At 37.8% G+C, this 13,991-nt stretch overlaps 1 non-coding gene across 1 annotated transcript; it reads right to left on the bottom strand.

Moving 5' to 3' along the window:
- Positions 1–2,597: 2,597 nt before the first annotated feature.
- On the bottom strand, positions 2,598–2,704 carry LOC127088464 (small nucleolar RNA R71). Its single transcript, XR_007790298.1, has one exon. It is a non-coding gene; the product is annotated as a small nucleolar RNA R71 (small nucleolar RNA).
- Between the last annotated feature and the right edge of the window lie 11,287 nt (positions 2,705–13,991).

Below are 13,991 nucleotides of genomic sequence, written 5' to 3' on the forward strand. Positions count from 1 at the left end.
CATGTCATTTAATGAAACTGATCCAAGGGGCGCGCATTTTTCCTATTTTTATTATTTCTGTGTTAATTTATTTTAATTTCTTATAGTTTCAAAAATTCATAACTATTTTATTTGAAGTTACAAAAATATGAGACTAATGGCAAACTTTTTCTTGAAAAATCTAGTTTCATAATCTGATTTTTAATTATTTTTGTAACTTCATTTAATATATTTTTTTGAATTATTGATAACATGAAAGAATATCACATTCTGGGACTCGATTTAATTAAATTTTATTATTATTCGCTTCAATTTATTTCATTTTATTCGATACTACTGGGTATTTTTCCTTCTATTTATCTCAGGTAGCTTATTTGAAGCATAAGTGAAAAAGGAAGAAAAGGAGGTGCAAAAAGGAATGAAGAGAAGCAAAATCCACAAAAGCCCAGCCCACAATCAAAAGCCAGGAGCGCTGAGCCTGTGACGAGTGCCACACATGGTGTGACGAGCGTCACGCCCTACTGCCTTGTGTTACGAGCGTAACACATGGTGTGACGGACGTCACACCGTTCTCCTATATTTTTGGCTTCAAAAACGCAACAGAGGCACGTTGATGCCTATTCTTCCGCTTGACTCCGGAAACGTGAAGACCAATTACGCAAGGCACTTTTGGAAACGGTTAAACAAGTGGATTAGTATAAATAGGACCAATTATGGAACCCTAAAGAGTTCAGAATTTTTTCCCAGTTTTTGGCATAGCTTTATTTTTACTACTTTCTATTTTCTTCAGCATTCTACCTTTATCTGCAATTTTTATTTTTCTTTTCCAGTCAATCTTTCAGCACTTAATTAATTTTTCACACAATAGTTTCTACACTGGAAGCTATTGTGTATCTTTTGCTGGATCTAGCCTTACGTTAGATCCTAGATTTTTTATTCCTTCACTTTTTATTTTTTTCCTGTCCGATTGAAGAATTCAAGAACAAATCCAACCGGTCTGTGGTGGAGTGTTCAAGATTGCCATTAATTATTCAGGTTCTTTAATTATTGTTTGAATTTATATATGCCCTGCATTATTGTTTATTTATATTGTTTGTCTGAGATGGATTTATTTAAGCATGATGATTGTTTAGATATGTTTAGCATGTCCGGCTAATTTATTTAGGTATCGGTATGTAAAGTAAGCGGAATGAAGGAATCAAAACTAAGTTGGCTTAATTACGTTTAAAAATAAAATCACTCTTTTTATGGTCTCAATTTACAGGTTTAATACCAAGGTTTTTGTACGAGAGTAAAAGACTAAAGAAGTTAAAATCAATAGAACGAAAGTTTGAGTTTTTAACTGGACAGTGTAAATTGGACATTAATTCTAGATCAGGGCGAAAGCAATTTTTAGAGTTAATTAAATTCTAACCTTTTTCAAAAAGTATTTTTAAAAGTTAAATGTGAGAACGAGAGTTAAGCATTTGAGTTTAATTATATAATCTAAGTCAACAGAGCGAGAGTTTGAGACGAGGGTGTTTAAACGATTAGTATTTTCTTAAAAAGAATTTCTATAGATTCTATTGTTTTCAAAAAGTGATTTTGGACTTAACTAATAAGTGACAGCTACGTTAACTTAAAGTCATGGTCTATTCAACAGAGCGAGAGTTTGAGAAAAGACTTTTAATCAATAGTGTCCACTGAAAAGATTTATTTTAAAACCAAGAAACCAACGAAGACCTGATTCCCTAATTACGACGAACTACATACCGATATCCGCTTAATTGATATTTAACCTAGATCTTATTTTAGTTTTAACTTTTCCCCCAAACAATCAAAGTATCATCCGCCTTAGCTTTACGAAGTAACCTTAGAAAACTGTAGATCGGTTCATAAGTCCCTGTGGGATCGATATCTTTTAAAACTACGCGATAGAACTGTGCACTTGCAGTTAGTACCCCAATCGACTCATAAAGTCGCGATCAAGTTTTTGGCGCCGTTGCCGGGGACTTTTATTTAGTCGATATCGTAACTCTTCTATTACGCTGTAGAGACTAAGGCAATTTTTATTTTTTCTTCTTTCGTTGATTTGTATGCCACACACTCGCTCACAAGGCGAGCCGTTTTACTTACGAATCAACGACATCGAACTATATCTCCGAGTCTTACGACGAATTCGGGAATATCGTGCTGCAAACAATCTCCCTCCTATCGAAATTCCTGATCTCAAAAATCTTTTTCCTTCACCGATACCCAAGATGGCAGAACCAGCTCGTGCTCTTCGAGACTACGCCGCTCCATCGCAAGATGAGCCGCATTCGAGTATTGCTCCACCCGCAATCGAAGCAAACAACTTCGAACTTAAGCCTTCGCTGCTACAGGCAGTGCAACAAAATCAATTCTCTGGAAATCCCACCGAGGATCCAAACCTTCATTTATCCGTATTTGTCCAATACGCTGATACTGTTAAAGCTAATGGTGTCACTTCAGAGGCAATTCGACTTCGTCTTTTTCCTTTCTCGTTAAGGGATAAAGCTAGAAGATGGCTTCAGTCTCTTCCTTCCAACTCAGTTACCACATGGAACAAGTTGAAGAAAGTCTTCCTTGCCCGATATTTTCCTCCAAGCAAAACAGCTATGTTGAGAGCCCAGATAAATGGATTTAAACAGAAAGATAACGAGTCTCTTTTCGAAGCATGGGAAAGATACAAAGACATGATGAGACTTTGTCCACACCATGGTTTAGAGGACTTGTTAGTGATTCATACCTTCTATAATGGTCTCTTGTACAACACAAGGTTAACAATAGACGCCGCAGCAGGTGGTGCACTTATGGATAAACCTTATGCCGATGCTTATCAACTTATCGAAAGCATGGCCCAAAACCATTATCAGTGGGGAAGCGACCGAGCAATGGTAGAGAAACCTCAAACGAAAAGTGGCATGTACGAGATAAGTAGCCTTGATCATGTTAATGCAAAAGTGGAAGCCCTTGCCCAGAAAATTGAAAGTTTGAACGTATCACCTCCAACCACCGTAGTTGCCGCAACTCAGAATTGCGAAGTCTGTGGAATCCAAGGTCACACTCCTGCAGATTGTCAACTCCTAACAGGAATCCAAGCAGAGCAAGTGAATTATGCTCAAGGAAATCCCTACTCGCACACCTATAACTCAAACTGGAAGAATCATCCTAATTTTTCATATAAGAGTAATAATGCTTTATACGCACCAGGACAAGCTCCAAATCAAGCCCCAACTATACCTCCTGGATATCAAAAGCCGACCCCATCTACACCTAACAATAATGTTCCTAGGAAATCCAACTTGGAAATAATGATGGAGAACTTCATAGCTTCTCAACAGCAAACCAATAAAGATTTCTTAAACCAGAATATACACACTAGCGAACAAATCAAACAACTAGCAAGTAAAGTAGATGCCTTGGCTACCCATAATAAAATGCTGGAAACACAAATATCACAAGTAGCTCAACAACAAGCGCCTACTGCTGCCCCAACTGGTACATTTCCTGGACAGCCCCAACCTAACCCGAAAAGCCACGCTCATGCAATCATACTAAGAAGTGGAACGAAAGTGGAAGGACCAGTAGATCCAAGAACTGAAAACCAAAACTCTAAAAATTCAACTGAGGAAGAAAGTACGCCTAAGGAAAAGGAAGAGAGTAATAAGGAAACCGTAGAAAAGAAAGAACCTTATGTACCTCCACCACCTTATAAACCACCTATCCCTTACCCTCAAAGGCTTATTAAAACCAAAGATGCGGGCCAATTTAAAAAATTTGTTGACCTACTGAAACAATTAAACGTCACAATTCCGTTTACAGAAGCTATTACGCAGATGCCCTCATATGCTAAGTTCTTAAAAGAAATTCTTTCTAATAAAAGAAAACTTGAAGATAGCGAAACTGTTACACTCACTGCTGAATGTAGCGCTATAATCTAGAATATGCCTCCTAAACTTAAAGATCCAGGTAGTTTTTTTATACCCTGTCACATAGGGAAATTTGTCATAGATAAAGCCTTATGCGATTTAGGAGCCGGTATTAGTGTTATGCTTTTATCCATATGCAAGAGACTTGAAATGGGAGAATTAAGACCAACTAAAATGTCTGTGCAACTGGCAGATCGTTCTGTTAGATATCCTGTAGGGATTCTTGAAAACGTTCCCGTGCGCATAGGTCAATTCTACATTCCAACCGATTTTATAATTATGGACATTAGAAAAGATGAAGTTACACCCATTATATTGGGAAGACCATTCTTAGCAACCGCCGGTGCAATCATAGACGTAAAACGAGGACGACTCACTTTCAAAGTAGGAGAAGAGAAAATTGAGTTCATTCTTTCCCAATTTTTGAAAGCACCTGCAATAGAAGATACATGTTACTTCATGGATATCATCGATGAATGCATAAAAGAAACAGAGTTAGAAAATGACAAATCATCTGACTATCTTGTAGAAGACAAACTCAACCAATGTTTAGCAATAACACCGGATCCTACGCAATGCCTTAAGAAACCAACCCTAGACCTGAAAACACTTCCCAAAAATCTGAGATATGAATTCCTAGACTTAGAACTTGAACGACCAGTGATAGTTAATGCAGACCTAGGAAAGCTCGAAACCGAAAAACTCCTACATATCTTAAGAAAATATCCAACCGCACTAGGGTACAACATCACCGATCATAAAGGAATAAGTCCTTCTATTTGTATGCATCGCATCATGCTAGAAGAAGACTGTAAAACTTCTAGGGAACATCAGAGGAGACTAAACCTGATCCTGAGTGAGGTAGTGAAGAAGGAAGTAACCAAGTTATTAGAGGCAGGTATCATATATCCTATATCTGATAGCAAATGGGTTAGTCCTGTACACGTAGTACCAAAGAAAGGAGGTATAACAGTTATCGAAAATGAAAAAGGAGAAACTATAACCAAACGAATCGAATCGGGATGGAGAATGTGCATTGACTATAGGAAACTAAACAAAGCAACCTGAAAAGATCATTTCCCTTTACCATTCATTGACCAGATGTTAGAACGATTAGCAAAACATTCTCATTTCTGCTATCTAGACGGTTACTCAGGCTTCTTTCAAATACCAATTCATCCTGATGACCAAGAAAAGACAACATTCACATGTCCTTTTGGTACCTTCGCTTATCGACGAATGTCGTTTGGCTTGTGCAATGCTCCCGCAACCTTCCAAAGGTGCATGATGGCAATATTCGCTGATTTTCTCGAAAATATCATGGAAGTATTTATGGACGATTTTTCCGTATGCGGACAAAGCTTTGAAGAATGTCTTGAAAACCTAGAAAGAGTCCTAGAACGATGTGTAAAGGTAAACCTAGTACTTAATTGGGAAAAATGTCACTTTATGGTACAAGAAGGAATTGTTTTAGGACACATCATCTCAAATAGAGGAATTGAAGTAGACAAAGCCAAAATAGAAGTAATCGAAAACCTTCAACCTCCGAAAACTGTGAGAGAAGTACGAAGCTTCTTAGGACATGCCGGTTTTTACCGACGATTCATTAAAGACTTCTCTAAAATAACTAAACCTTTGACCGGACTATTGATGAAGGATGCTGAATTCATCTTCGACAATAAATGTTTAGAAGCATTCCAAACGCTTAAACAAGCGTTGATCTCCGCACCCATAATGCAGACACCAGATTGGAATGAACCATTCGAAATAATGTGTGATGCCAGTGATTACGCCGTGGGCGCTGTTTTAGGACAACGAAAGGATAAAAAGCTTCACGTCATATACTACACAAGTAGAACTCTAGATGAAGCACAAATGAATTACGCCACAACCGAGAAAGAACTCCTAGCAGTAGTGTTTGCACTAGATAAGTTTCGTTCTTACTTGGTCGGAGCTAAAATAATCGTTTACACCGACCACGCTGCTATCAAGTATCTCTTAACAAAAAAGGATGCTAAACCTAGACTTCTAAGGTGGATCCTGTTGCTACAAGAGTTCGATCTGGAAATCAAAGATAAAAAAGGAACTGAAAACGTAGTAGCAGATCACCTCTCTAGACTTGAAAACCTGGAACCGGAAACAACATCGATCAACGATGATTTCTCGTACGATAAACTTATAGCTACTTTGGAAGAAAATAAAGCTGATAAACAGGTAGAAACCACCTTAGCTATATGTGTTACACCATGGTACGCTGATCTCGTCAATTATTTAGCTGCCGGAATAGTTCCACCTACTTTATCCTACCAGCAAAAGAAACGATTCTTCTATGACATAAAACACTATTACTGGGATGACCCTTTACTTTTCAAAAGAGGCCCCGATGGTATTTTCCGTCGGTGTATACTTGAAGAAGAGGTAGAAAATATAATCCAACACTGTCACTCCGCTCCTTATGGTGGACATGCAAGTACATCCAAGACCTGCTCCAAAATCCTACAAGCCGGTCTTTATTGGCCAAACATATGGAAGGATGTGCATGCGGCTATCAAGAAATATGATATATGTCAACGCACAGGAAACATATCTAGACGTGACGAAATGCCACAAAAGGGCATTTTGGAAGTAGAGATTTTCGACGTGTGGGGGATAGATTTCATGGGACCTTTTCCACCTTCTTTCGGTAACAAGTACATACTCGTAGTGGTTGACTACGTATCGAAATGGATTGAAGCTATAGCTTCTCCAACAAACGACACACGAGTAGTAACTAGACTCTTTAAGAATATAATATTTCCAAGATTTGGTGTCCCAAGAATAGTAGTCAGTGATGGTGGATCGCATTTCATATCTAAGGTACTCGAAAAACTACTGTTTAAGTATGGCGTAAGGCATAGAGTAGCGACACCTTACCATCCTCAAACCAGTGGGCAAGTGGAAGTGTCTAACAGAGAAATCAAACGAATATTAAAAAAAACAGTCGCCACCTCAAGGAAAGACTGGTCATTGAAACTACCAGAAGCTTTATGGGCGTATCGAACCGCTTACAAAACTCCCATAGGGACAACCCCATTTAAGCTTATTTATGGAAAATCCTGCCACCTCCTGGTAGAATTAGAACATAAGGCCTACTGGGCTATTAAAAATCTAAGTTTAAACTATAAGGCCGCCGGTGAAAAGCGAATCCTTGATATAAACGAATTAGAGGAACTCAGACGAGACGCTTACGAAAATTCCAGAATCTACAAAGAAAGAACAAAACAATGGCATGACAAGCGCATATCAAGGAAAATCTTCAAACAAGGCGATACAGTCCTGTTATTCAACTCTAGGCTAAAGTTATTCCCGGGAAAACTACGATCTAGATGGTCAGGTCCTTTCCAAGTCACCAATGTTTTTCCCAGTGGAGCGGTGGAAATTAAAGGAAAATCCATTGAACCGTTTATCGTAAACGGGCAGCGTCTAAAACATTATCATCATGCAGAGAACATTGAAGATTCACAAGTCCTGCACTTAGACGTAGTGCCCCCAAATTTTATAGATTATATTTGATAGTGTTTATGTCGAGCTTGCGACATTAAACAAAGCGCTTAGTGGGAGACAACCTACAAATTTTCTTTATCTTTATTCTTATTTCTTCTTTAATTATTCTTCTAAATTTTATTTAGTATTCATTCTTAATTTATTTTAACTTATAAAATTTTTATTCTTTCCTTCTTTCGGCATTTGGCCAAATCCTGACTAAAACTCTTGTTTTTCTTTTCTCTAGCTAACACTAACCTGATGGGACAAATTGATCGTATGGGTATCAAATTCAGAGGGAAAGCTCAGAAACAAAAGTTTGAGGAACTAGCAGAGAGAGAGATGCTACCTAGTTTGTATGCTGATGATTGGGCAATGACTGCCCTTGGACTAAGAGAGAGTGTCTTGTATTTGCTGAGTCAAATAAGGTGGGAAACCACTCCTATCCGTAGACAATTCGTCACTTACCGGAGACTGGCTCTAGAATTCCTTAGTTCTCTGATCTATCTACCCAGCCATGGAAAAGGAATAAGCAGAGGTTTCATCCAGTTCAGAATGTTCAACATGGAGTATCAATTTAACATTCAAGACTTTACCAACCTTTTAGGTTTCCCTACCTCTTTTGATACATTCACAGTGAACCAAGAAGAACTTTTTGAATACAGAGAACTTGAACACTTTTGGGGAAGCTTGACTAGAAATGACGATCCCGAGGAACATGAGTTTCTTTCTGGAAACATACATAACCCGGCCTTTCATTATTTCCATAAGATCCTGGCCCACACCTTATTTGGGAAGAAGTCAAACAGTACCTCAGTTTCACGTGATGAACTCTTCATCATATTTTGTGCTTCCCAGAACCGTCCAGTAAACGGTGCCACTTTTATGTTGGCAAATTTTGACCGCCTTATCCAAGATGAACGAGCACCAATTCAAATAGGCGGCTTGATAACCATGATTGGTAATGCTATCGGATTACGTCAACATATGCTTGACTTAAGCCCTTTTTGTGGCATTGTGACTATGAGTATACCTTTCCTCTTCAACACTATGTTTATAGCAAACCTAGGGTCTGAAGAGTTTGAGCTTATAATTAACAACCAAGTTCTTTGCCTATTCACCTTGCCTAGTCCAAGGACTAGTGTTCATAACCGCAATAACTGCCTCTACAACCTGAACGGAATACCCTCTCCTGCTAGATCTACTGAATCCATCCAGGACTATGAGATTTGTGACGACCAGATCCCTTATGCTGAATCTGACCCTCAGACACCATCTGGTTATTATGATATTGATCCTCCTCCTCAACCTGTCCCGACCGAAGAATCGGCAATACCCGATCTTAGACATCATATGCCTGGAGCAAATTATAACACCACAATTCAGGCTTTGATGTCAGAACAGAACGCCCTCAGAGAAGAGTTAGATAACATGGGACAAGAATTTCTGGGATACATGAACAGTATGAAAAATCAGTTCCACGAGTTGCTAAACCGTGTTAACTCCTTTTCTCCTCCGGCCAGAGATCATGCAGATGGATAGAAGTTTTTTTTTTCTTAGTTACTTAGTTTTAGTTTAGGTTATTCATTAATTTTGTTTCAAATTATTTTAGTATTTGTTTTTCTTTCGCATGTTTGCTTTTGTCTTTCAATGTTACATTATGATTATTTTATGAAGTTATTGATTTATTTTACTTTCTTATGACTTACGCAATATCTATCAATAATGCTCTCTACTGTTGCTACCTACATAACTTATTAAAGATATATATATATTATGAAAGTGGAATAGCATACGAGGCAATTTAAAAGTATCACAATAGCAAAATAAAATAAACATATGCATAACAAAATAACAACAATAAAATATAATGATAAAAACAAGGTACGTTGCAAGAATGACTGTGTGACGAGCGTCACACAATCCATTACGGTCGTCACACCAAGTTCCTGTGACGCCCGTAACACCCCTGTCACGAGCGTGACACCTACAGACTATGTGAACGTTACTAACCGTTGGAGACACGACCGTTACACCACCCACCTTTTTTACCTTCCCCATTTATTCACATTTACCCACATTTATTTACTTTTCAACCACTCCCTTTCCAACTTCCAAATCTTTTCCTATAAATACCCACCGTACCTTTCTTCATACACCACAAACCATTCTATATAATCAATTTCATTTCCCTTCTCCCCTTATTACCTCTTTCAAACCACTTATCGGTATGGCGGGAAACCAAGAATTTGGAAATATCATCTTCCAATCCGAAGATGAAAACTATCAAAGGGAGCAGTTCGAGTGTTTCCAACAGCGAGGCGTCCAATCCACCAGGTATCCGGATTTACATTGTTTACAAGAATTAGGATTACTTCAAGGTATAGAATGGATGCTCCGCCTCGCTGATTTAACCTTTCTTTGCACTCATAATCAACCTACCTACCCCGCTCTCACGTTAGAATTTTTAAGTTCTTATTCGTATAACACTCCTACCGGTGAAGACGAGTACTTAACCGGTACCACAACCTTCCGCATGTTCAACACCGAGTACTCCCTATCCCAAAACCAATTGAGCACCATGCTACAATTTCCTGTAGAAGGTCAAGTCCACCCTAGGATACCCCCGAACTCCCAGTGGCATATAAACGCCTTCGACCTCTTTAGAAAAATTTCCGGTGTGGAAACCAACAACTGGGATGTATTACTTGCTTCGCATATACATAACCCAACCATCCGGTACTTCATCCGCATCCTGCAAAACACTATTTTTGGTCGACCGAACAACAGCAAAGTCAACGCCAAGGAATTATTTTTCCTCCACTGCGTCTTTGCAGCAGATACACAAGTAAACGCTGCCTCTTTCCTATTTCATCATATCCGCACCCTATGTGCTAGAGGCCGTCAACCTTTTGTAATCGGTGGATTAATCACCACCATAGCACTTGGCTTAAATCTTGGGGATCGACTTCAGAATTTACAATCTCTCCCACCCCTATTGATGGATATAAGCTACTGTCGGTCCAGCCGCCTAATCAAAAACAGGGTAGGCGGAGGTTATTACCTTATGGTGAACAACCAGGAAGTCCCAAGCGTTGTTTTACCCAACATTGCCCTAACAGATGTCACCAATCCCAACCGCCATATCTATGATCTGAATGCTCCCGAAGCTACCGAACCTACGCAAGCAAACCCGCCTTCAGACGAGTTTGCAGAAATGGAGCAAGGTGATCAGGTTCCGACCCAACAATCAGTCCCGCTCAACCCTTCCGATAATGCAGTTGGTCCATCCTCACGATGTTGTCGACGAAGAAGGCCAGCAACCAACGACGACATCATGGATGCTATCGATGGTATGCAAGCGCAGAATCTCGAGGTGATGCAGATGATGTGCCAGATGCAACAACAACAGGAAGCGAGGAATGCAATAACCGATCAGCGGTTCGCTGAGTTGCTCAGCAGGTTTGACGACTTAAACGTACGTCAACGATCACCAGGTCCAAGAACCAGAGGCGGCAGGCAGCATTGATTTTAGTTTTTTCTCTCTTTTCTATTTCTTTTGTTTTCTTTGAAACATTGGGGACAATATTTCATTTAAGTGTGGGGGGAAAAACCTTGTTCTTTAAATCTTCCCTTTTCAAGTATGTTATCTTTCCCTTGTCATTGTTATTTCTCTTTCTTATATATATATATAAAAAAATATATAAAAAAAAAAAATAGTTATTATAATTTATTTTAAGTTAAGTCCCTAGTGTGAAAAATTTCCATTATCTATTCCCCTCAATTTTCTTGAGCCATAACAAAAATTTAACACAATCAATAAATATAAAGGTTGCTTATTTTATCAAACTTGAGTGAAATCAAGACAAAATTATTACCATACCAACGCTCTAAACAAACCTCAACATGTTAGATCAGAAAAGTACCTGTTATACAAGTCCCTGGACTTTTAACTTTATAGTAACCCCGAGTAGTTTATACAAGAAGTCAGCACCATCTTAATAGCAAACTACGTGGAGGGCCGATGAATATAAGTGAATGATTCCCAAAATAAATAAATAAAAATATATATATCAGGAAATGCACTAACTAAGTTAGGTGATCCCTACCAGATCATTTAATCTAAAGGTTGCAGAATACAAAAACATAATACGAAAGATCCATTATGAGTTGGTTCAGCAAGTATCTGGTGCTGAACTTGGTAGGGCGGACTACGGTCCGATCCCCCGCAATTTGCAATGGACCGAGAAACGAAGTTATCCGACTAATGTACCAGAGCTTCAAGCTAAAAAGGGGATCAGAATCACTAACCGGTCACTCCACTATGTGCGCGAAACGATAAAGGGCTTAATGTGATTTCGCTAGAATGAAAACGGGTGAAATAAGAGTAAAAGAACTAGGCTGGTTATAATAGCATGACTCGAACTGGTTTGCATGAGGTAAGGTCACCGGATGTTGTAACGGTAGTTCTTGATGTCAAGATTAAACTCAAGTTATTTCTAAACAAGATTTACTTGCAACCTAGTACGAATTGATGTGTGTTTTAAAATTTCATCTGGCTAGATTTTTAAACGATTTCTATACTGTATCTTGCTTGAGGACAAGCAAAGGTCTAAGTATGGGGGAGTTTGATGACATGAAGTAATATCACATTCTGGGACTCGATTTAATTAAATTTTATTATTATTCGCTTCAATTTATTTCATTTTATTCGATACTACTGGGTATTTTTCCTTCTATTTATCTCAGGTAACTTATTTGAAGCATAAGTGAAAAAGGAAGAAAAGGAGGTGCAAAAAGGAATGAAGAGAAGCAAAATCCACAAAAGCCCAGCCCACAATCAAAAGCCAGGAGCGATGAGCCTATGACGAGCGCCACACATGGTGTGACGAGCGTCACGCCCTGCTGCCTTGTGTTACGAGCGTAACACATGGTGTGACGGACGTCACACCAATCTCCTATATTTTTGGCTTCAAAAACGCAACAGAGGCACGTTGATGCATATTCTTCCGCTTGACTCCGGAAACGTGAAGACCAATTACGCAAGGCACTTTTGGAAACGGTTAAACAAGTGGATTAGTATAAATAGGACCAATTATGGAACCCTAAAGAGGTCATAATTTTTTCCCAGTTTTTGGCATAGCTTTATTTTTACTACTTTCTATTTTCTTCAGCATTCTACCTTTATCTGCAATTTTTATTTTTCTTTTCCAGTCAATCTTTCAGCACTTAATTAATTTTTCACACAATAGTTTCTACACCGGAAGCTATTGTGTATCTTTTGCTGGATCTAGCCTTACGTTAGATCCTAGATTTTTTATTCCTTCACTTTTTATTTTGTTCCTGTCCGATTGATGAATTCAAGAACAAATCCAACCGGTCTGTGGTGGAGTGTTCAAGATTGCCATTAATTATTCAGGTTCTTTAATTATTGTTTGAATTTATATATGCCCTGCATTATTGTTTATTTATATTGTTTGCCTGAGATGGATTTATTTAAGCATGATGATTGTTTAGATATGTTTAGCATGTCCGGCTAATTTATTTAGGTATCGGTATGTAAAGTAAGCGGAATGAAGGAATCAAAACTAAGTTGGCTTAATTACGTTTAAAAATAAAATCACTCTTTTTATGGTCTCAATTTACAGGTTTTATACCAAGGTTTTTGTACGAGAGTAAAAGACTAAAGTTAAAATCAATAGAACGAAAGTTTGAGTTTTTAACTGGACAGTGTAAATTGGACATTAATTCTAGATCAAGGCGAAAGCAATTTTTAGAGTTAATTAAATTCTAACCTTTTTCAAAAAGTATTTTTAAAAGTTAAATGTGAGAACGAGAGTTAAGCATTTGAGTTTAATTATATAATCTAAGTCAACAGAGCGAGAGTTTGAGACGAGGGTGTTTAAACGATTAGTATTTTCTTAAAAAGAGTTTCTATAGATTCTATTGTTTTCAAAAAGTGATTTTGGACTTAACTAATAAGTGACAGCTACGTTAATTTAAAGTCATGGTCTATTCAACAGAGCGAGAGTTTGAGAAAAGACTTTTAATCAATAGTGTCCACTGAAAAGATTTATTTTAAAACCAAGAAACCAACGAAGACCTGATTCCCTAATTACGACGAACTACATACCGATATCCGCTTAATTGATATTTAACCTAGATCTTATTTTAGTTTTAACTTTCCCCCCAAACAATCAAAGTATCATCCGCCTTAGCTTTACGAAGTAACCTTAGAAAACGGTAGATCGATTCATAAGTCCGTGTGGGATCGATATCTTTTAAAACTACGCGATAGAACTGTGCACTTGCAGTTAGTACCCCAATCGACTCATAAAGTCGCGATCAATTATTTAGTTTTTAATAGTTTTTAATTCATTTTAAATACTTGTTGATGTCTGAAAATTCCCAAAATATTTTCTTAACACATATGGATCATGATAAGTCTATGAAAAATATTCTCATCAATTTCTTAATTGATTTGAGATTTATTTGAGATTTTAATTCATTTGTGTTATTTTTTATTTTTTTAATTGTTTTAAAATAGTTCCTGTTTTC

This window comes from Lathyrus oleraceus, chromosome 5, assembly GCF_024323335.1.
Source record: "Lathyrus oleraceus cultivar Zhongwan6 chromosome 5, CAAS_Psat_ZW6_1.0, whole genome shotgun sequence".
In the NCBI taxonomy this organism is placed as follows: Eukaryota; Viridiplantae; Streptophyta; class Magnoliopsida; order Fabales; family Fabaceae; genus Lathyrus; species Lathyrus oleraceus.